Source organism: Biomphalaria glabrata, chromosome 4 (genome assembly GCF_947242115.1).
Source record: "Biomphalaria glabrata chromosome 4, xgBioGlab47.1, whole genome shotgun sequence".
Lineage (NCBI taxonomy): Eukaryota > Metazoa > Mollusca > Gastropoda > Planorbidae > Biomphalaria > Biomphalaria glabrata.
Window position 1 is genome coordinate 3,298,786 of NC_074714.1, and position 23,380 is coordinate 3,322,165.

The 23,380-nt window shown below is 37.8% G+C and overlaps 2 long non-coding RNA genes across 2 annotated transcripts; both read right to left on the reverse strand.

The window, feature by feature from the left end:
* Positions 1 to 3,909: 3,909 nt before the first annotated feature.
* LOC106069081 (uncharacterized) lies at positions 3,910 to 5,838 on the reverse strand. Its single transcript, XR_008777589.1, has 2 exons — positions 5,013 to 5,838; positions 3,910 to 4,018 (listed from the first exon to the last, which is right to left on the reverse strand). It is a non-coding gene; the product is annotated as an uncharacterized LOC106069081 (long non-coding RNA).
* Positions 5,839 to 14,948: 9,110 nt separating this feature from the next.
* LOC106069082 (uncharacterized) lies at positions 14,949 to 18,131 on the reverse strand. Its single transcript, XR_001218027.2, has 3 exons — positions 17,946 to 18,131; positions 15,780 to 15,837; positions 14,949 to 15,187 (listed from the first exon to the last, which is right to left on the reverse strand). It is a non-coding gene; the product is annotated as an uncharacterized LOC106069082 (long non-coding RNA).
* Between the last annotated feature and the right edge of the window lie 5,249 nt (positions 18,132 to 23,380).

The window sequence follows — 23,380 nt, forward strand, 5'->3', positions numbered from 1 at the left end:
AAATAAGTGGACAATAGTTGAAAAAAACAATTAATAAGTAATTTTTTTTATATTATCGCGTGAATTGCATTGCATTGCAACGGACAATAAACGAATTAACTACAAACTAAAGGAAGGGGAGAATTTTTTTTTTAACGAAAATGTTTTTTTGTTTTTTTTTATTGAGTCTTTGAATAAGAGATTGACCCTTTATAGAATAATTAGATAAACATAATGTGACATTAGTTAGGCCAGATTCACATTGAATGTCTCCTTCACTTTCTCCTGTCCCTTGGTCTGCTGGTCCGTTGGGGCATCCCACACGATCTGTCAACCTTCTTTCTCCATTCTTATCTCTCATTTGTCTTTGAAATAATTTCATTTGGATGTTCTTTCTGAAAATATTGAAGCCTGCGTGGGTGGACCATTTCGGGGGCCGATTTTGAGTTTGTGTTTCCACACAAACTGTCTTTTGTAACCTTGTTATTCTTAATCTTATAGAAAGATTGCACTCCACTGTATAGCTAGTGAGTGTAGCATTGAAAAAAAAATCTTATTTTACAACTACATCCACCCTTGAGAAAGAGATCTTTGATAGAATTTTAGAATTTCATTCCGATATTTCCTTCTGAAAGTATTGAAACCTGCCTTTTTACTAGCCTGGGTGGACAACTTCACACAAACTGTCTTTGTAACCTTGTTTTTTCTTGGTTTTTTTTTTCTTGTTACTTTTGAGCCTTCTTGTTACTCTTTATAAAATATGCTTTGTGCAAAGGAAAAACAAGTTACTCTTTGATTCCTATATCTGTAAATTTATTTGTAAAATATCTGTATCTTGTAATGCTTTTATTCAGTGGCGTCACTAGGGTGGGTGTCACCCGGTGCGGACCGCACCCCCGCACCCCTCTAGTGACGCCACTGCTTTTATTGTTCCTATATACTATGTAATCATCTCACTTAAGTCTTACCTTTGTATTGAACGAATCCTATAATGCATGTCATGTGCGCAAATTAGAAAAAAATTTGAAAAAAAGAATTGGCTTAACACTGCTCATTAATATGTTACATCCAAAGTTCGAAATCTGTTTTTTTCTACATAACAACAGAAATTATTTTAGGTAAATTAGAAATAATAATATTAAATAAAAAGGCTTGTCTTTGAGTCCGAAGATTAATGAGGAATGCAGTATTTCTAGTGGATACGCAGCCCCAGCTGTGACCTACATACTTTGTCACAACCAGGGCAAGCATAACCATTGGCCGCCGGTGGTCGTCTGTCCTCGGCAGCGGATTTTCTTTTGGTCTCAGATGTGTATCCCGCGGCCTTTGTGAGTGACATTCAGCTGTCAGATTAGAAATAACTATACTATTTAATACTAGTCTGGGCCATAACTATAGAATGCATATCATTCACCAGACTAACTAAACGTCAGACAAAGTAAAATGTGCCTTATTCTTGTCCTGAAGCAGAGCGTTGATCCGAATCCGTTCACGACAATGTACAATAAAACAAAATGCTTCAACTCACTCATTATCATACAGGATGGCTGCCTGGTCGTGCGGTTTGCGCGCTGGACTGTCGTTCGGATTTATCCACGGTCGAGGGTTCAAACCCTGCCCGCTGCCATCCCCCGTCGTCCTGCGGGAGGTTTGGACTAGGAAGTAAACTATCTTCAACTCTGAAGGAACATCCGAAACATGTAAAACATTTTACAAACATGTATAATGTCCATACATCCATATAAGATTTGCAGAAGTTTATTGATTCTACTTTTATTGTTCATAATTTATATTGTATATACTCGGCCTCAGCGTCAATATAACACATAAAAAGAGTTAAGATTCTTGTACAAGTACACACATTTTGACCGTTACTACGACTAGAAAAAAAAAACAGCAACAAATTTCAGTCATTTAGAGGTGGTAAACGTTTACTTGGCTTTCTACTAGTGTTTTTATATTTTAACATATTCATTTATGCAAAAGTTTAATTTCATCACACATCATAAAGATATATGTATCATAAATACAGTCTCCTTTAGTGGTTAAAGGTATTAATCTAAATACTAGGGCCAATGTGTACAAATTCTCCTTCTTCTAGTACTATTCAAGCATGGAATGGGTTGCCCGAGTCCGCCATGAAAACCAGTGACTTGGCAGAATTTAAGTCATTAGTAGACATGCATGACGCGTAGGACGTAATCATCTTCTTTTTTTGAAGTAACGTATGTATTATATCAGATAATATAAGATATAATATATTATTATTTGGGGGCATCGTTCGTCTCTTGATATAAGAAATTAGGCGACTACAGACATTTTGAATAAATTCGCTACCTTCTGGTCTTCGTTTAAAGTTTAAAGTAAAGTTCCTCTTTCAGACCTCGCGACCTATAGGGCAAATGATGTTAAGGTCATCAGTTTCTGTGTCTCACTGTTAACGAGGGTGTCATGTGGCCAGCACAATAAAAAACGGCCTTTACTTTTCCCCAACTAATGTCAGGTACCCATTAGAGCTGGTACTCAAAGGCGCCCATAGATCTTTACCATTCCCCAACTAATGTCAGGTACCCATTTGAGCTGGTACTCAAAGGCGCCCATAGATCTTTACCATTCCTCAACTAATGTCAGGTACCCATTTGAGCTGGTACTCAAAGGCGCCCATAGATCTTTACCATTCCTCAACTAATGTCAGGTACCCATTAGAGCTGGTACTCAAAGGCGCCCATAGATCTTTACCATTCCTCAACTAATGTCAGGGTGAACACATCTTGAAGTAACGTCTGTATTATATAAGATAAGATCTCAGATACGTAAAGTTCCCTTTCAGACCATGACGTCTATAGGTTACATCATGTAACGGTCATCAGTTCCTCATGGGACATAGGGCCTCAGCAAAAACACGGCACTCTCCACGGTCTCTTTCTAGTTTTTTAATGGCTTCCCAGCTCTTTCCTGTCCTCTCGGCTTTATCTCGTACACTGCGTCGCCATGTTCTTTTTGGTCTTCCTCTACGTCTTGTTCCCTGTGGGTTCCACTCTAGGGCCTGCCTAGCTCTGTTGTTGGCATCTTAACTAAAGGTGTGACCAATCCATCTCCACTTCCTCTCTAAGATGTGCACCTCTATATTTTTTCTGCCCACCCATCTCCCACAGTTTGGTGTTTTCTATTTTGTCGTACCAGTGTATTTTTAAAGATATTTCTTAGACATCTGTTGATAAAGTTCTGTACTTTTTTTGTTGATACAAGTAAGTTTAATAAAAGTTGTTGTTTTTAGAAAAGAAATTGTTCGCGTTTTTCTCTTGAGTCCACTAAATCACAAAAAAGGGAAGGGGGTGGGGTACATGTTCATTTACGATGCACGCAATATTTGAGACTTACTGAATGTTACATACTGATGTATTGGTTGCAATAGTATCTATAATGAAATTAAAATAATAATAATCATTATTTAACTTAACAAAAAAAAATGTATGCGCATCTGAAAACATGGCCTTTTTCAATTTCAAAATTATTGTCACGACCATGTCAAACTGTGAGATTTTTCTCTAGGCTAGTGTCAAAGGTTAAGCAACTTGAATTTTTTTTCTATTTCAAACACTAATGATTATTTATACTAGTTAGCTAATTAATAGGTTAACTTGGATTATTGATTCGTGTTTTGTCAACGAACAATGAACAACTGTCGCACTTTTTCAGCTTGATCCGAGAACGGGTGTGGGAGAATTATAGCATGCTCTATAATCGTACTAGACAGACAGAGACAAGGAGTGACTTGATGTAAGCTTAGCACAAAACGAATAGTGAATAACACTTGGGTTATAGGGGAACTAATCGAACAACAAACACGCCATGTCAAAGTTAAGTCTTTATTTATTATAGTGTACATTTTCTATTAGCTGGTCGAAAGTAACTTATAAAGCTAATATGTTTTTCAGAAAATAGGTCGACATTAATTTGAATAAATGTGAGTAGTGTTCCTTCATATGAAGTGTTTTAGCAAGGACCATCGTGTTTCTTTGTAAGGCTCAGATGTTGTCTGAAATAAAAATTAAACAAGACAAAATTTGGTGTGAGAAACTCGGTCAATCAATGGGGATCGATATTAATTAATTAGCTAGAGTTAGACCATTCAACGTGGTATGGGTCACTCTTAATTAGGCTAGAGACATATATAAAATGACTAGTAGATAAGGTCATTAACCGAGACTACTTGCATTGAGTGTGTCTTGCATGCGTGATATATGTGAGACTACGTTTCCCTTTATATATATATACATATATAATGATAGATAGATAGATAGATAGATAGATAGATAGATAGATAGATAGATAGATAGATGATAGATAGATAGATAGATAGATAGATAGATAGATGATAGATAGATAGATAGATAGATAGATAGATAGATAGATAGATAGATAGATAGTTAGATATATATATAGATAGATAGATGGATAGATAGATAGATAGATAGATAGATAGATAGATAGATAGATAGATAGATAGATAGATAGATAGATAGATAGATAGATAGATAGATAGAAGGATAGATAGTTAGATAGATAGATAGATAGATAGAAAGTCACATTAGTGATGGTTTGACTCCCGAAATTCAAAATTCCAGTCTTTCTCCAAATTCGAACCCAAAACTTTGCGGTTTGGAGGTAAAGCATTTGACCACTCAGCCAAATCGCTCCCCAAAACCTCAACATATTTATTTTATTAATCATTGTATTTGTAAAAAAAAAAAAAAAGCATTTTAAAGTTTAATATCTGGCTTGAGTCATCGGAGCACTCTATATGAATCATCGGATCACTCTATGAATCATCGGATCACCCTATAAATCATCGAATCACTCTTAGAATCATCGGATCACTCTATGAATCATCGAATCACTCTTAGAATCATCGGATCACTCTATGAATCATAGTTTGCTTAAAAAATTAAAATATTTTGGCATTGATGGTTCATTGCATCAGTCACTCTATATCATATAAGATAAGATAAGATCAGATGAATGTTATTTACCGACACGAGTAGGCTTGCATTTGACATTCATTATCAAACGTCCGATCATTGCTGGCACACACAGGGTAGTAGATCAAGGGGCAGATAGATGGACAATGGGCCTGAGTCAGGACAGCAGTGAATGCTAGAAACAAAGAACAAACATTATGTATAACAATTACTATAACAATATAAAAAAAACTCAAGTTCCCTTTCAGACCTTGTGGTTTATAGGGCAAATGGTGATAACATCATCTGTTTCCTTGACCTACGGTTCACGAGGGTGTCATGTAGCCAGCACAACGACCAACCGCCTTTACTTTTTACCCAACTAATGTCAGGTACCCATTTAGAGCTGGGTATACTCAGAGGTGCCCTAAAAATCCCGAAAGTAAAAATAACACTCTTCACAAAGATTCGAACCAGGATCCCTCGATTCGAAGTAAGAATTAACTATTAAGTGTTTTTTTTTTCCTCTTTATTATACCTTCATGTCTGTCGTATTTTCCAGCGGTTAACAAATGCTTCCCTATACTAAATGATATTTTCTAATATATTTCCGGTCTAATACCTTACATTTAGATTTTCTGTCCAACGATTTGCAGGTCATTTGTCATCACAGGTTAATATCTGATGAATTGGACTTTTCATTTTATCAAAGGATAATTACGTCTAATGAGTATCTAGTCTTGCATTTAAGATATCTTGACTATAATCGCCATCTCTTTACTGGTCTTGGTTTTATTATATTATTTTTTTTTACATTATTTTAAAATGCGAATGGCTTGCAAGCTGTTCAACCAAATTTATTTTACAATACGTTTAAAGTTCACAGAACCACTGCAAGAGTAAAGGGGGCCTCGGTCTAATTAACAATATCGAGGCTCTCTAGGGTGTGTTGGCGAATGCATTGAACATCTTGATCTTTAATGTGAAAATCTTTGTATTATTTTCGGTCTTGAATAACAAAGTAATACGCGTATTTAACTTATTTATTTCTTTCTTTAACAAGGAAGGTGTCGCGGGCACATTTAGAAGAGGATCTGTTACTTGATATTTTTATATAGTTTTTTAACAGTTCGTTATTCTTTCACTTTAAGAATTCATCTTTTACTGGTTTTGTCGTAATTCCACATTTTCTGGTATAAGTAAGGAAGACCAATCTTCTTTAGCTTTGAAATGCCAGTAAGCGAACATACTGTACTTTGGTTGAGGTTCTCTATATATTTAGTAAGTATGTGGGCATGGACACTATACAGGAAACATCTAAGACTTCTTGAGCGCTTCCACCAAAGGTGCTTGCGCTCCATCATGAACATACGGTGGCAAGACCGCACTACAAACAGCGATGTCCTTGCGAACGTCCGTATGGACAGTATAGAGGAACTTCTTTTGGTCCGACAGTTGCGCTGGGCAGGGCACGTATCCCGTGTGGGAGACGAACGTATGCCAAAGGCAGTCTTTTTCGGTGAGCTAAACTGTGGTCGACGTAACAGAGGCGCCCCACGGAAACGCTTCAAAGACCAGCTTAGGCGTCAACTTTCCTTGGCTGACATAGAAGAGAGCACCTGGTTGAATGCGGCCTCAGAACGAGACAGCTTGAGGTCACTCACGAAGGCCGTGGGATACACATTTGAGAACAAAAAGAAATAAATATAAAAAAAAAACTCATCAATCACACTGTATGGCTATTAATCATGAAGTAGTTAGCTATATCTAACCGACAAACACAAAGTACTGACCTATGAAAAAAAAAAAAACCACACAAAGTACTTACCTAAGATAAGTTAACACAAAGTACTTACCAATGACAAACAAACATAAAGTACTTACCAAAGAATACCAGACAAACACAAACTGTAAATGTCAGTGGTTTCATTTTATTTTGTCTAGCTTTGAAAAAAAAACGAACAGCCTCAACAGAGTTAATCAACTCAAATCTTGTTGGTAAAAACACCAGACCGTAGTTTCTGAAACCAAGTTTGGCTTTTGAAAAATCTTTATGTTGTCCCCTATTTATATTTGGTTGGATCAAGTACAGCTTGTACATAAACTCTGGTAGGCGACCTAGTTTTAAAGTTTGTACTTTAATGTAGGCACGTGTCTTAAAATTGGTTGACTTTTAACAAACTGACTTAATCAATGCTGGTCTTCAAATTGGATCACCTCTCTAAGTACTTTTTACCCGTATGAGATTAACCGTGTTTAGCATTCATTACCATATGTAGCCACTTATGGATGTTTATATTGACTCTGAACAGACTGACCTAATATCAGTAATTGTTCTTTAATGAGATGAACCACGCCAGTGATCTACTTAACACAATAGGAACAGGTCGAGCGTCAACTTTGGTCAAATGTCAGTTGAATACAAAGTGTGTCCGTGGACTTTTTAATATTTATTGAGACAGCAGGCGTGTCCAATAGAACGTTACACATTATTATATTTTTAATTTTGTTTAGCGGCCTCAGAAAGGTGAATAAACGCTTATTAGTTTTGTGTGGTCTGTCTGTCCGTCCGTCCCGTTTAGATATTGTAAACTAGATACGATATTGAAAATTTTAGACTATTCAAAGTTCTGATAAAATGGCTACTTTTTTTTTTTCTAAAAGCAATAATGTAATTTTTATAGTCAGCTATGCAAGCATTTTTTTTCAAAAAAATACACCATTTTTACAATTATTCACTATTAATAGTAACAAACACGGGAGGCTATTTAGTAATGGAAATATCCATTTACTATTTCGAACACATTTATGCAAACGATTTAGGCTAGGTTCACATTTAACTTCACCTTCGCTTTCACCTTTTCCTCGGTCTGCTTGACCGTCGGGGCACCACACAAGATCTGTTAACCTTCTTTCTCCATTCTTCTCTATCATTTGCCTTTGATAGAATATTTCATTCTGATATTCTTTCTGAATATATTGAAACCTAACTTTTTTTTTACCTTCCTGTGTGGACCACTTTGGGGGCCGATTTGGAGGGAGTTCAGTCTGGAATGCCTTCAGTTCTGGTCGAGGTTGATGAGTGACTCACCCTCAACGGGAATGTGTGGAGAGCTGCTGAGGACTACCTTCATGCAACAAAACACGCCAGCCCTGGTGTAGGAGGCTATTAAATGAGACATAAGAGGATCCTAAATTATTAAACCATATGGACTGGTTGGCGAGGGGCGCGTCCTTGATTAGGAGCGTCTCCGTCAGGCTAACTAAGATACATGTTTACGATATTTTACTAGGTCTAATAATAATTGCTGTACAAATAATATAATAATAATATTACGAATACACATATAAATGTACATGGCAGGGGCATAAATGAGGAGGGAAACAGGGAGACCATATTACAGGGTTGTAGCCCATGTGACTTCATTGACCCACAGGTAAACAAGTCCATGGTCGCTCGGACTCGCTCGTGACCAGAGGACCGTGACAAGAAGAGGGGGGGGGGGTGCAAAAGGGCACATAACTATGCAGGTCGACAAGCTGAAAATAGTGGGGTAGACACGCGAGACTGATTCTCGGGGCCTAAGGATGCATGGTAACAGCACAGTATGTGCATAACAAAAACACGCATAATTGTAATGTATATATATGTGCACATATACAGGTACATATGCACAGGAAAGGAAATAATCTAGACGTGAGTAGGTCCAGATGAATATGGATATGAATAAATAAGAAATGCATAAATAGACAATAGGGTTAACTAAGTTGTAGGTTGGATGTCCCCCGTTGGGAGTACAGTCAACATTGACGAGTAAATGAGGAACACATATTCATAGAGATTTACAAATGTAATATTTGGAAGCAAACAAGTGTTAATTAACATGGTAATGATACATGAACATAAATGTTACAGGCGAAGACACACTAAATAATAATGATAAAGTTTTTCCAACTCACCCGCTTTGCCTCACACACAAATTCCCAAACGAATCGTTGACTTGAGAGTCTTCTGACTTCTCAGTGATTCTGATCTAGAATGGCATTAACCTGAAACTTTCGTCTCCGGCTTTTATAGGTTCCAGAGCGGTGTGTTAGAGTAGTGACGATCCAATGGCCATCGAGTATTTCGAATTTAGAGTTGTTAAATTGGACCAATCTTTTCATTTGGGGCTCACTCACCTGACTTATTTAACCCGCGACCTGGGGGGGGGGGAAGAAGGAGGATGAAAGCGGAACCATGCACCAATTATCAGGCTAGACCATCGCTCGATGGCACAGCGGACGGGAGCGATTTGAATAGCCATGGGCGTTAGGAGTGTCGACTCAAAGTGGTGTATGTGGATACCAAATTTAAATGTCCCTGGACTTTACGACTGCGTGTGTTTGTTCTGGCGTTTGGGGCGTAACTTTCAATTTTAATGTTCCTGGACTGAATGGCTGCGTACGTTTGTTTCGGCGTTTGGGGCGTAACTTGGGATGTGTGTTTATGGCCTATAATTTGGTGGTTGGATCTAACCTTGGTGTAATAGGATATTTGTGTTCTACACTGGTCTGTTTAGTGTTGAGGGGAGGCTATTCAATGCTAACTTGTCAGTTCTGTATTGAGGAGGGACCCGTTCCGTCACAGCATGTCATTCACAAGAATGACTAAACCTATGTCAGACAAAGTAAACTTTGCCTTATTCTTGTCCTGAAGCCGAACGTTAATCCGAATCAGTTCCCGACTATGTACAATACAAGAAAATACTTTAAATCACTCTTTAGCACTCTACAGTCTACACGGTGAAATGTGAAATACACAGAAGTGGATTGATTTTACTTTTACAGTTCATAATTGATAGTGTATATACTCGTGGCAGCAACGTCAATTATAAAACACAAGAAGAGTTAACATTATAGTATTAGTACACTTCTTCTTCCTCTTCTAGCCAGCTTTATTTGCTGCTGAGCGGTGAACGCTTTTGCAGACTGTACCAAGGAAAAATAGTGTGCTGCTTTCTTCAGTTGTTCAGCACTTCCGTACAGGGTGTTGGTTATGTTGGGCTGGAGTGGTAGTAGGGTCTGCCTAAGGTGGATTAGGAAGGGGCATAAAAAAAGGATAAGGTTTACGGTCTCATAAGGGTAGGCGCAGTGTCTACAAAAGGGAAGCTTTGTGGAATTTATTTTATTGAGATGGTAATTTAACAGAGGTGTGTTTCCTGTTCTTAGTTGGAAGATTGTAGATTGCTCTTTGCGGGGGAGGAAGTTAATACTGTCCAGTTTGTTAGGCATGTTCATTCTTTGTACATGGCTCTGCCTGTGTTTCCTGTTGCCCATTGGTTGAGCCACTCCTCTTTGTGATTGTTGACTAACATTGATCTTAGGGTGAGGTAGTTAACAAGCCTATCAGGTTGTTCCTGCCTTTGAAAGCTTATCTGCCCTTTCATTTCCAATGACTTCAATGTGTCCAGGGATCCACTGTAATGTGATGTTGATGTTTAATTTTGTCATCATCTGGTGTATTATCACTATTAATGTTGTCAACTCTCTTGGGCTTTTTAAGGTGCAGCTGTTAAGTGCTTGATTGGGAGTCTGTAAAGACAACAATATCTGATGGTGATTGTATCCCTTCATGGTAATTGCCTCATTTCGGCTTGGAAGTTTGTGCAGTAATCACCACAGGGTGCAATTATTTCAAAGTGTTTATTTTTGGGGAAGACCAGGAAGGCACCAGGACCAGTATCGATGGTGGCTTTGAAGGCCGATCCGTCGGTGTATATATATGGATGGCTGTTTTGGATAGCTTTCAATTGTTTCAAGCGTGCCTTCTTTGAGCTCCAGGGGAATTGATTCTTTTGTTATAGAGTATTATTTAATTAAATGTGTTTTTAAGTATATGTACACACATATTAGACTATTACTTCGACTAGGAAAAAAAACAAAACAAATTTGAGCCATTTGGAGGTAGTAAACGTATACTAGGCTTTCTACGAATGTTTATATATTTCAACATATTCATTTATGCAAAAGTTTAATTTCATCAGACATCATATCATTTCTTAATGATCCACAAACTATGTTTCCCATTTTGAGCTAAAATAGATACATATACTTTTTCTTCACTAGTGCTAAAAAGCATGGAATGGGTTGCCTGAATCAGCATGGAAAACTAATGACTTGGCAGAATTTAAGTCATTGGTTAACATGAATGGCCTTTTTAAAGGAACGTCTGTATTATATCAGATACGATAAACCACTATATTATTTTTCGGGGGTATCATTCGTCTCTAGATATAAGAAATAAGCCGATTACAGACAATTTCTCTACACTCTGGTCTTAGTTGTAGGTTAAATTAAAGTTCCTTTCTCCGACCTTGCGATCGATACGGCAACTGATGTAACGGTCACCAGTTTCTGAGTCTCACGGTTAACGAGGGTGTCATGTGGCCAGCACAACGAGCAACTGACTTTACCATTCCTCAACTAATGTCAGGATGGCCCAACACATCTTAGTAACTTAAATTTCGCGTTCAGACGATGCGGTCTAAAAAGAAGATGACGTAACGGCTATCAGTTTCAGTGGCTCATAGTTAACGACAGTGCCATGTGGCCCTTACTGCCTTTACATTTCCCCAAATAATGTCAGGTTCCCATTACAGCTGGTGCTCAGACCCATAGATCCCGAAATAAATAAAAAAATTCCCCATTTTCAACAGGATTCGAACTTGAGACCTCCGGTCCGGAAGCCAATTGCTTTACCACTCAGCCACCGCGTCTCGTCTTAGTTAAGTAACTATTGCCTCTGAATACGAAGATAGCATTTAAGCATTAGCTTCAGTTTGAAAGGTAAGCGCATTTAAGGCAGAGGAGTCGCTAGGGCGGTGCGAGTGTGAGAGACTACACCAGGTGAAGCTAATGAGATAACTCGTACATCTTGCACTGTCTCAGCCCATTCTTGATAGTCACGTGACTAATCAGAGCGCACCACACGGAGATATTTGTTCTTAAGGTCTTGCCAGTACATTCACAACCCTCAAACATGACCTCATGCCAGCTTGTTTATATTTTTCAATTTTACCTTTACCTATCCCTTAGTCTGCTGGACCGTTGGGGTACCAAACAAGACTCGTCGACCGTCTTTCTCCACTCCTCTCTGTCCTTTGCCCTGTTAAGAACTTCTTTCAATGGCAGGCCCGTCCATTCTTTTATGTTGTCTTCACATCGCTTTCTATGTCTGCCTCTTCTTCTTTTTCCTGGTACTGTTCCCTGAAGGAAGGTCTTAGCGAGCCCCGAAGATCGTGTAATATGGCCGTAGATTTTTAGCTTGCGTTTTTTTTTTTTTAGGATAGTTAGCCGGTCATCATGGGGTCCAATCGCTGCAGTAGCCCTGTCTCTAATCTCTTGGTTTGTGATGCGGTCTTTGAAAGTGATGCCTAGGATCCTTCTGTAGCATCTCAATTCCATTGCTAGGATCCTCCTCTCTAGCTCTGCAGTCAGTGTCCAAGACTCACAAGCATATAAAAATGTGGCCATGACCAGGGAGCGCATCAGTCTGGTTTTGGTGCCCAGGGCTAAGCCTTTGTCTTTCCATATTAATTTAAGATTTGAAAGTGCTGCTGTAGACTGTGCTATTCGGGCCAGTAGTGCCAGTTTCGTTAAATCTCAAGACTATTTCTCCTAACACTAGTCAGCTTTTCACCTCCAATACTGATGCCCCTTTTAAAGCCCTATTGGCTATTGGTCATAATTTGTTTTGTTTTTTTTGGACATTTTTTTTTGCATGCCATATGCTGGGGAAGTCTTGTCAATGCGCATCACCAAGTCAGCTAATTCTTCTTTTGGCCCTGCTAGGCCATCAATGTCATCTGCGAAGCGAAAGTTAATAATTCTTCTTCCTCCAATGCTTACAGTACCTTCATAGCCCTCGAGAGCATCTTCCATTATCCTTTCAAGGAAGCTATTTAAAAGTGTTGGTGAATGTAGGCAGCCTTGTCTTACTCCAACTATGTTTGTTTATATACACTGTTGTAGCACCTCTCTTCTATATTTATACGTATAACTCGCTAGAATCTTCTATATTTATACGTATAACTCGCTAGAAACTATCTTAGTTTCACTGTTTGTCTAGGTGTTCCTGGGTTCAGCTGTAGTTACATTAAAAACATAAACAGCTCGATTAAAACACAGAAACTTCTCACTTCTCTCTCTTTAGCTATTTCATCTCGATCTCTGTCTTCACTTTCTTTTACCCACTCTTGTAAAGCGGTTCCAGTCAATCCCAATTCTTTTCCAGCGGCTATCAACTGTGATACTCTTGTCTGCCATTCTTGATTATATGTGTAGCCTTCAATATAAACAGTACCAATTGCTTTATCACTGTGTTTGACCTACTTTCGTCTCGCCTGATTGACTTAATTTTTTCTCTCCACCGTAACACTTGAGCGCACCTACTTCACGGGCTTCGTAGTCTTCGACCTTTAGTTAATGGCAAATCACAGTTCTACCTAATATCTTCCAAGACTACGCCATCTTACTAGATATACGAGCCTCCAAATATTTTTAAAAATAGATTATACACACATTATAATGACAGCTGTATTAAAGACAAATACATCCAGGAATCCATCCTTTATGGCAATCTAGCTACAGGCACAAAGAAAACTAGTCTAGTCCCCCCCCCCCCCAGTTTTAATATCCGTTAATTGAGAAAATCTAAATGTGATGACTATATATGTGGAGACGAAAGGCCCAGGAGAGATCTGAACGGAAGGATGTGTTAAAGCAGGCCAGAGCCCTCCATGGGCTGTAGCGCCACTGGGATGGAGGGATGGATGGATGACTGTATATGTACACAATTGGAAAGTTTTAGCCCTATATCTCACTAAGTAAACGTAATCATCTTCTTTTTTTGAAGTAACGTCTGTATTATATAAGATAAGTGGAGAATAGTTGTAGCAAGAAAGATAAGTGGAGAATAGTTGTAGCAAGAAAGATAAGTGGAGAATAGTTGTAGCAAGAAAGATAAGTGGAGAATAGTTGTAGCAAGAAAGATAAGTGGAGAATAGTTGTAGCAAGAAAGATAAGTGGAGAATAGTTGTAGCAAGAAAGATAAGTGGAGAATAGTTGTAGCAAGAAAGATAAGTGGAGAATAGTTGTAGCAAGAAAGATAAGGGAATAGAAATTATTTGGGGTAGCTACACTCAGTGTTGTTGTTGTTGTTGTTTTTTTGGTAAAAATATAGGTGCCGGTACTCAATGACGGATTGCTTAACTTTTAACTACTAATAAATTAATAATAAATGTTAAAATACAAAAAAAAAATAATAATAATTTTTCCCCACACTGAAAAAGGTGCCGGTACGCCGTACTGGTGCGTACCGAAAAAAAAAAAAAAGCTCTAGTTACAATAAATGATCGTTTCATTGCATATACACTGTTACACAGATGCACTGTCACACAGATGCACTGTCACACATATGCACTGTCACACAGATGCACTGTCACACAGATGCACTGTCACTGTCACACAGATACACTGTCACACATATGCACTGTCACACAGATGCACTGTCACACAGATATACTGTCACTGTCACACATATACACTGTCACACAGGTACACTGTCACACAGATATACTGTCACACAGATACACTGTCACACAGATACACTGTCACACAGATGCACTGTCACACATATGCACTGTCACACAGATACACTGTCACACAGATGCACTGTCATACAGATACACTGTCACTGTCACACAGATACACTGTCACACAGATACACTGTCACACAGATTATACTGTCACTGTCACACAGATATACTGTCACTGTCACACAGATACACTGTCACACAGATACACTGTCACACAGGTACACTGTCACACAGATATACTGTCACACAGATATACTGTCACACAGATATACTGTCACACATATACACTGTCACACAGATATACTGTCACACTGATATACTGTCACACTGATATACTGTCACACAGATAATAAAAAACAAACAAAGACAATTAAAATATTATTCTATTTATTGAATCTGCTGGTCATCCGGTTTGTATAACGTATCCTATAAAAATGACCAGGAGGCCACAAACTGGACACACTCTAACGTTGAAACCACAACACAGGCAGAATAGTAAATGATTGCACGGGTAGAATTGAATAGATCGTCGTCTGCTGTTACAGAGCAGACATCTGAATATTGTTGACCTTCCAGATGCCCATTCATCTTGATAGTGTCGATTATGATCTGTGGATAAAGTTGTATTTGGTTATTGTTTCTGAATTATTAAATATAGAGACATAATAGTAAATCTTTAAAATAGGAGTTGGAGTTAAGGTTAGAGTTTAGAGTTAGAATTAAGGCTTTTATTATTAAGTAAAACATTCATAGAGTGCAACTTGATTTATCAAACTCAAGGCTTCGGTTTTGGCAAATAACTCGCGCACTTTCGTGTTTTTGTATTCAAGAATATGTTGACCTAACAAGCTTCTACAACATTTTTTATTTAAAACATTTGATGGGCAAGTATAATTTTCGAAGACGTCAAAGGTAGTAACGACCATTTGACTTCATTATCTTAATAAAATTTAAGGTCTTTAAATAGATAATGTAAACAAAACTATAAGCCAGAGTTTTTTAATATAATGATTTAATTATTATAAGGATGTAATGAATTTGAAAAGTGTGTCTACTGCAGTGAACAGTGCGACTCAAATAGTAAGTAGTGCCAAAACGAAAAAAAAACAACTTCTAGCCGATAAAGTGGGAGAATAATGTGTACGAAAATTGTACCAGACAGAGTGAGTTGATATAAGCTTTGTACAACAAAGACTCTTACCAGGAACAACTCGACTTCGGTTTGTCCGCCCTTGTTGTTGTACTCTACTTGAGATCATCTTAAAAACAAAACATGAGTGAGAGTGACAGCTATCTTTAAAAACTTCTAGAACCACTTCAGTTTATTTAAATGTATTATTACTTTATTTTAAAAAATTAAACTAGAATAGGTATCGTCTTGATGGCCCCGCGTTTAAACCATGCAACGCCTTCATCTCCCAACGTCCTGCAGGACGTTTGGAGGACTAGGACGTATTAATCGTTATATCTGAAGGGACGTCCGAAACTTACAAGTGTTGAACTAGAGTTTTGGTGTTGAAACCGTAACTGTTGTATAGAAGAGAGAGCTGGCACTTCTTACTGTACACGGACACTCAAATCCAACTCTAAAAATTGGCACTGTGAATCTTTTCAATGAAGAACAAAAAAAAGTTGGCTGCTTGTAAGCTAGTTGACAATTTGTGCGAGTCACAAACGTATTCTCATTGCACAAAGTCAAGGACACAAGCTTTACAGCAGGGGGCCGGCCTTACAAATTGCGATGCCTAGTTTAATAGGGGTGCGGTGGCAGAGTGATTAAGCGCTTGGCTTCCGAAACTGGGGTCCTGGGTTCGAATCTCGGCGAAGACCTGGATATTGAATTTCGGGATTTTTTTGAGGATGCCCCTGAGTCCACCCAACTCTAATAGGTACATGTCTTTTGTTGAGGAAAGTAAAGGCGGTTGGTCGTTGTGCTGGCTACATGACTCGCTGCTTGTTAACCGTTATCATATGCCCTTAACATCATCTGCCCTATACTTTGCAAAGTCTAAAAGTGGAACTTTGCTTTTTTACATTAATTTAATCAAATTTAATGGATACTTGCCCCTCTTCTATTTTTTTTTTTTTTTGTATTTCACAATTACGACTATTACTATTAATTAGGTCATTATATCATCATTTTTCATAACAGCATGCATAATGAAGCAACTCAAATTCAATAGGCACCAGTGCGTTAATTAAATTTACGTCGATCGTACGATACACTACATCTTTAAAAGCCAGAGCCATGACTGATATAAACAGTCCTGCCAGGCGCGGCACCCAGTTTGAAGCTAACGGTCAAATCGGTTTAAGGACGGCTCTGCTTTCCAGTTTACAGTCTAGCCATGGTCTTAATGCCTTAGTCGATAAATGTTGTTATATTATTAAGGGGAACTTAAATGTCTATTTAAGGTTTAGCCATTGTAAGCTTACATCTATTTCTTAGTTTTGTTGTTTTATTTCTTAAAGGTTGAAAATGGCACTACGCCGCACATCAGAGTATCACATCAGGTACTGGACACGACAAAAGATTTGGCTGTTCAGGCAGTTACGTTTCAGGCGCTGATGTGCTGTACAAGAATGGCCTTTAAGACTAGAAACGTCACGATTTTGCTAATTTCAACGAAAAGTACAGACCTAAAAAAGAAAGAGACAGAGAAATGAACGAGAACAAGAGACCTATATAGCCTGAGTAAAGCTTTTGTTTTAGATTTGTATCTCAATTAGCCGGACAGATCAGGACAACGTTAAGTCTACGTCAAAACATGCTGCGGACCTTAAAGACAACTGTCTATCTATCTGCCGATGTCCTCGAGGAGAATTCGTAGCTTAATAGCTGCGCCCAGGCGTTTACTAGAGGACCGTATGTGCGTTGACTCGAGTGGGAGGGTTTATTTTAGCGACTTGAAGACGTTCCTTTTGGTTTGTGAAGACAGCCGGTCTTAAGACAATCTGAAGACTAGAGAACGATACAGTATGTTGACGTTTTAGGAAAGCCAAGACAGAGGAGACAGACAATCTTACACGCATGAGCTAGAAGGCTTGATAACTAAGACTGACATTTCGATCTATGTCTAAATTTGTCGTCTCAAATCTTTTATCATAAGTAATAATCACCATTCAACTTTACAGTGCTCATTCATAGAGTTGTCTCCCTTTGATGGTTTACACTATTTATAGAATTTAAAATAAATCGATTTCGAAACATTGCTAGGTACTATCTACGAACTCTTAAAAAAAAATGGTAGTTGTGATGGCCACATGACACCCACGTGAACCGTGGGGGACAGAAACAGATAACCTTTGCAGATCGCAAAGTCGGAAAGAGGAACTTACTATGACAAACTCTAATAAAAAAACTTACATCATTAAGTGCGTGGATGTAGTGGACACCTAAGATACATCTGATGTAGACGCAGCGTGGGAAGTACAAAGCATGTAAGTAGTAGATGTCAGCACCAGGAGTAACATTCCACAGCTGACCACCGCAGCAAAAGCAAACTATGTCTAGACTAGGTCCTCTCCCTGGAAGCAAAGTCAGGTTTTTATTGCAAGAAAAAATAAAGAAATGATTTCACTCAAATTATTGTATTCGTCATTATATAATTGTGGAAATATCTGGAAAAAATGAACTTGCAAAATTTTCTTAGAATAAAGTACATTTATATTAGTTATCAGAAGCAGTGAATTATTTAAAAATGATTTAATACTTAAACAGAAAATGAGTAAAGCAGCAATTAGACATACAGCACTATTATATAAATTAAAGATACAAAAAGCATAATCAAATAAACCATGTTAAAAAAAAGACATATCTTTATAGCTTTATTATATAGCGCTACTTTCATGCTTATAGCATGTTCAGAGCGCTTTGGTCCAATCTCATTTGGGGGGCGGAGGAGGTATCTAGGAGTAGGTTTTCCATGCTGCCTTTAGGCGCTCAGTAAACACAACTCTGCTCGTGTCGGGTGTCGAACCTCGAGCCCCCTTCATTGTTCAAGGGTACTTAGCCTCTCGACCACGTTTCCCACATACTTTTTATTCCATATATTGGGACAGAATTGTACAAATGCCTCTTATTCTCTGGGGATATTTGAGCATGGAACGATTTGCCTGAAGTAGACAGAAAAATCAATCAGTTTGCTAGAAATTATTGTATTCGTCATTATATAATTGTGGAATTATCAGGAAATATTCATATTTCTAGCAATTGAATTAAGATACTACAGAAAGATCCTAGAGATTACTTACAAAGACTGCATCACCAATGAAGAGATTTGAAAAAGGTTAATACAGCAAATAAGACCAAGCGATGATCTGATAATCATTTAACTCTATATAGACACATCAGAGTGTCCTTATGGCTCGCAAACACCTTCCTATAGGGAACAGTACCAGGAAAAAGAATAAAGAGGCGATGGGAAGACAACAAAAAAAAAATGGACGAGTCTGTCATTGAAGGAAATTATATCCCATGTAAAAGACAGAAAGGATGAAGGAAGACCTTCAACAGATCTTGTGTGGTGCCCCAACCGTTCAACAGACATAGGGATAAGTTAATATAAAGGTGAAGGTGAATATTCAAATATATTCAATGAACTCATAGCTGTGAAAATTTGTGAACCTGGCTAAACTGATGTTACCCTGTATCTGATTGATCTATTGAGGACAGACGAATAAAATCTAAATCCATCACCTGTGGAAAATGGTTATGTCTGTGCAGACTGTGGCTAACAATGTAGGTCGCAGCCAGGGAAAATACCGTATTCCTCATTAATCTTCGGACTCGAGGACACGCATTATCTTATCTTATATGATACAGACGTTATTTAAAAAAGAAGTTTACGTCCTACGCGTCATGCATTTAGTCATGCATATTAACCAATGACCTAAATTTACCAAGATCGGACCCACATCAGAGCTTTGGGATGACACCGTAGTGAAACGAATAAAAACCGATAAAAAAAATAGAATTAAAAAATACTTCCTCAAAATTATCCCGAGAAACGTACCAAAATTTATATTGACTTCAAAACATTAACCAATTTTAAGCTTTAATGTAAGGATGTTATAAAAGTGTGGCTGACACACTTGCCACGAGTGGGAGAACCAACTCACAAATAAACTCTGCACTCTATCCAGAAGAAATGAAGAAATTAATTGTAAATAAAATAAATGAGAAATGGACGAGCAGAAATGGACACAAGAAAGATGATGCTTACTATAAGCTATCCCGACAAGATCAACGTCTAATCTTTCGACTCAGGACCGGACACAACAGAATGCGACAACACATGTACCGGAAGCTCAAAATTGGAACCAGTGAAATCTGCCCATGTAGAGTATCACTAGAAAATGCCGATCACATCCTCCAAAACTTTACAAAGAGGCCCGTATAAGACATTGGCCCCAAATCACCCCAATAGAAAGGAAACTATATGGAGAGCTCCCTGATTTGGAAACCACTGCGCAGTTCATCTCATATATTGGTCTAGTCATCTGAACGCTCCGGTAGAGTTTTGTACATATTTTTTTTTATTTAGTCTAGAATTTACCGACTAATTCAAGTAATATAAATGCTTCTAAGCATTTAAATATAAAATGCTAAAATGTTTACTATTCCAACTTTTTTCGCAGAATTTAAATATGGCAATAACTCGAAATTGAAAAACCATGGGAGTTTGCTTTTAAATAATGTTTTGATTTTTACAAAGCTTATCAACTCAGTCTGTCTGTCGGTCTCTCTGGCCAAAAGTTTGTACACGCTATTTCTTCGACATCCGATCTCGGAAAAAGCTGAAATTTTGCATAATTATTTCTTTTACCTGACAAGACTAGAATCTCTTTCCGACTGGTCCAGACAAGTGATAGTATCATAGCGTATTGAGAACGCTATATGCATGAAATTACTCTAAACAAAAAACAATTGAGAAAAAAAATATTTCTAATCGCACAGATTTATTATTGTCAGTCTAGATCTAATACAAATTTAATTACATGACTGTTCGAAGCTAATTGATAAACTTAATAGAAGCTTTTTCTTTTTTTTTTTTTGTATTTTGCTTACTTTAACAAATGAGTCTTAAATGACATACAAAAGAGCACCTGGCTGCAGGCGACTTCAGTACGAGACACAATTGAGAACAAAAGAAAATCAATTGCGAGTACATATGTTGACACCGAAAATCGGCTGGTCCCTAATTGAATAGTAGGCTTACTTACTATAATAAATGTTTCACTAGATTACAGACTGCGTATTGGGATTTCCTAGAGATTGGTAGCTACACAGTTAAAAGTATTGCTATAGAATTCAAAAGTATAATGATAATGGTAAAGATGTATAAGTAGGCTAACTATATTCAGGGCCAAATTCAAAGGAGAGCAGGTGGGGCTACAGGCCTACAGCCAACAGAAAGAGGCCTCCTAAAAAGAGAAAAATATATCGGAATAATTGTAAAAAGGGTGTATTTCATAAAAAAAACTGCTTGCATAAGTAATTTAAAAAAATAGATTTTTCGTTTTCAGAAAAGAAAAAAGTAGCCGTTGCATCAGAACTTTGAATGGTCTAAAATATTATGATGTCGGATTATTACTATTTTTCTAGTTTCTGAATTCTAAACCGGACAGACGGACGGACAGACAGGCCACACAAAACTAATAGCGCTTTTTTCCCTTTCGGGTACCGCTAAAAAGTAAAAAGTACTTGAACGAAATGAATAATAGAGAAAAGACTAAATAGAAGTGTAGCACTTTTCATTCATTAGTCATTTGCCTAAACGTGATAATGCTATTGTGCTAAGTAGATTACTTTGGCCACATCACAAAGTCCCGCAGGGCTCGCAGAGACTTTCCTTTAGGGAACAGTGCTAGGAGAGGAAGAGGCTGACAGATAAAGCGATCGGAAGCCTAAAAGAATGGACAGGCCTGTCATTGGATGAAACTCTATCCAAGGCAAAAGACAGAGAGTAATGGAGAAGGGCGTCAACAGATCTTGTGTGGTGCCCCAACAGTTCGAAAGACTAAGGGATAGGTGAATGTTAATGTGTAATTACTGTCTCATTTTATCAGCTATCTCATTAAGGGACAAGTATTGATGTCTAAAGTCGATATTTCTACGTACACGTCGCTACATCGGAGAAGAACTTTAAAAATAGACTCCAATTATTCATGAACAAGAGCGGTAACTGCATTATTCAGGACATTGATTTTATTTTCGTATTTAAAAATTTGACAAAGTACACAATGACCGTACTGACAATTAAAATTTTTGTTTGTCTGCTTGTCATTGGTAAGTACTGTTTTTGTGCTTTTAGAGTCATCAATATATTAAGAACAACCATATTACAATTTTAGTAGATAAAACAACATTTACTAAATATCTAGCACCTGTATTCACATTGCTGTCCCACAGTGAAATACTCTAAAACATCGGACGACTAGCCACTGTCGATTCCAGTCTGTAGTGTAGACTTGATAATCCCAGAACTAACTCCCTGTATAGACGTAAGAAAGACTAATTGAAAGGTCTAGTCCAATACACTATGGCAGCGAAACAACAGGGGTACACAGACGAAAGAAACGTCACAACAGCATAATACCATAGCTACCTTCCATAAGCTTAAAAGCAAGGCAACAAAGAAGATGAGTTCAACAATTGTGTATGTAGCAAACACTGTTGCTAGAATACCGTCACAAAATAAGCACTGGCTCCTCCTTATCATCGAAATAGTATATTTCTCAATTCCTTTGAACTCGAAGGTGACTGAAAAATCCAATACAAGCTTTAAATAGCCGGCTACTTACATAGCATGGGTAGGTTGGGTCTGTTGCAGATAGGCGTGCTTCTTTTCTCTGTTGGCCATGCTCCTTGCATCGTTTCACTAACGGGCTCACGCCATGAGGATCAATCTAGAGCTACTGCTTCCCTCTAATGAATGTCAATATCACCCTCCTTGAAGGAGCTCTTAAGGGTGTCTTAGTAACGTTTGTATTGACCCTCCCTAAGAACGCTTGATTGGACAAAGCTCTCCGTAAAAAGTCGATTGGAAAGGCAATTTTCTGGCATACGTACTATATGTCTCAGCATCAAACTTGGTACCTTTTGGCTGCGGCGTGAATACTGTTCATATGTGACAAAGTAGGATTTCAACGTCTGATACGTGGCAAACCAGATAACCCGATGAATTTTTCTTAGCGTAGTTGGAAGGAGTTTAGTTTTTTTATGTGGCTGAAATCTAAGGTCCAGGACTCTGATGCATATAAGAGTTAACTGTAGACTTTCACTTTTGAAGATACTCTAAGTCCTTTCCGTTGCCACAAATGTTCTGGAAGTCTGCCAAAAGCAGCACTGGCATGTGCAACAAGAAAGTCTATCTCGTCAAAATGCGGAGAAGGCGATACACATCTTCTCGTGGTTTAAGCAAATAATTTTTGAACATGTTTTGTTTATAACAAAGCTTCAGTTAACTCACTTTGTCTGTCTGTCAAGTTTCTTTTAAATGTTTTTTTCTCTCAATTCCCATTCTCGGTTCAAGATGAGACTTTTCACGATTATACATTGCCAATAACACATAAACAATTGCAAAAAAAAATTATACCAACTAGTTTGTAAGCTTGCTTAATTAATATTTTTTTTTATTTTACTTAAAGGGCAATGTATCTTGAAGTATTGAGATATATAGCAGTAAATTTCATGCACTTTCAAAAACTTTGTTGTGTTTTTTTTTTTAAGATTTTTTAGAAATTTTTTCGCTTGTTATTTGTATTGTTTATTTAGCTCTCACTTCTGACCCGGCAAGT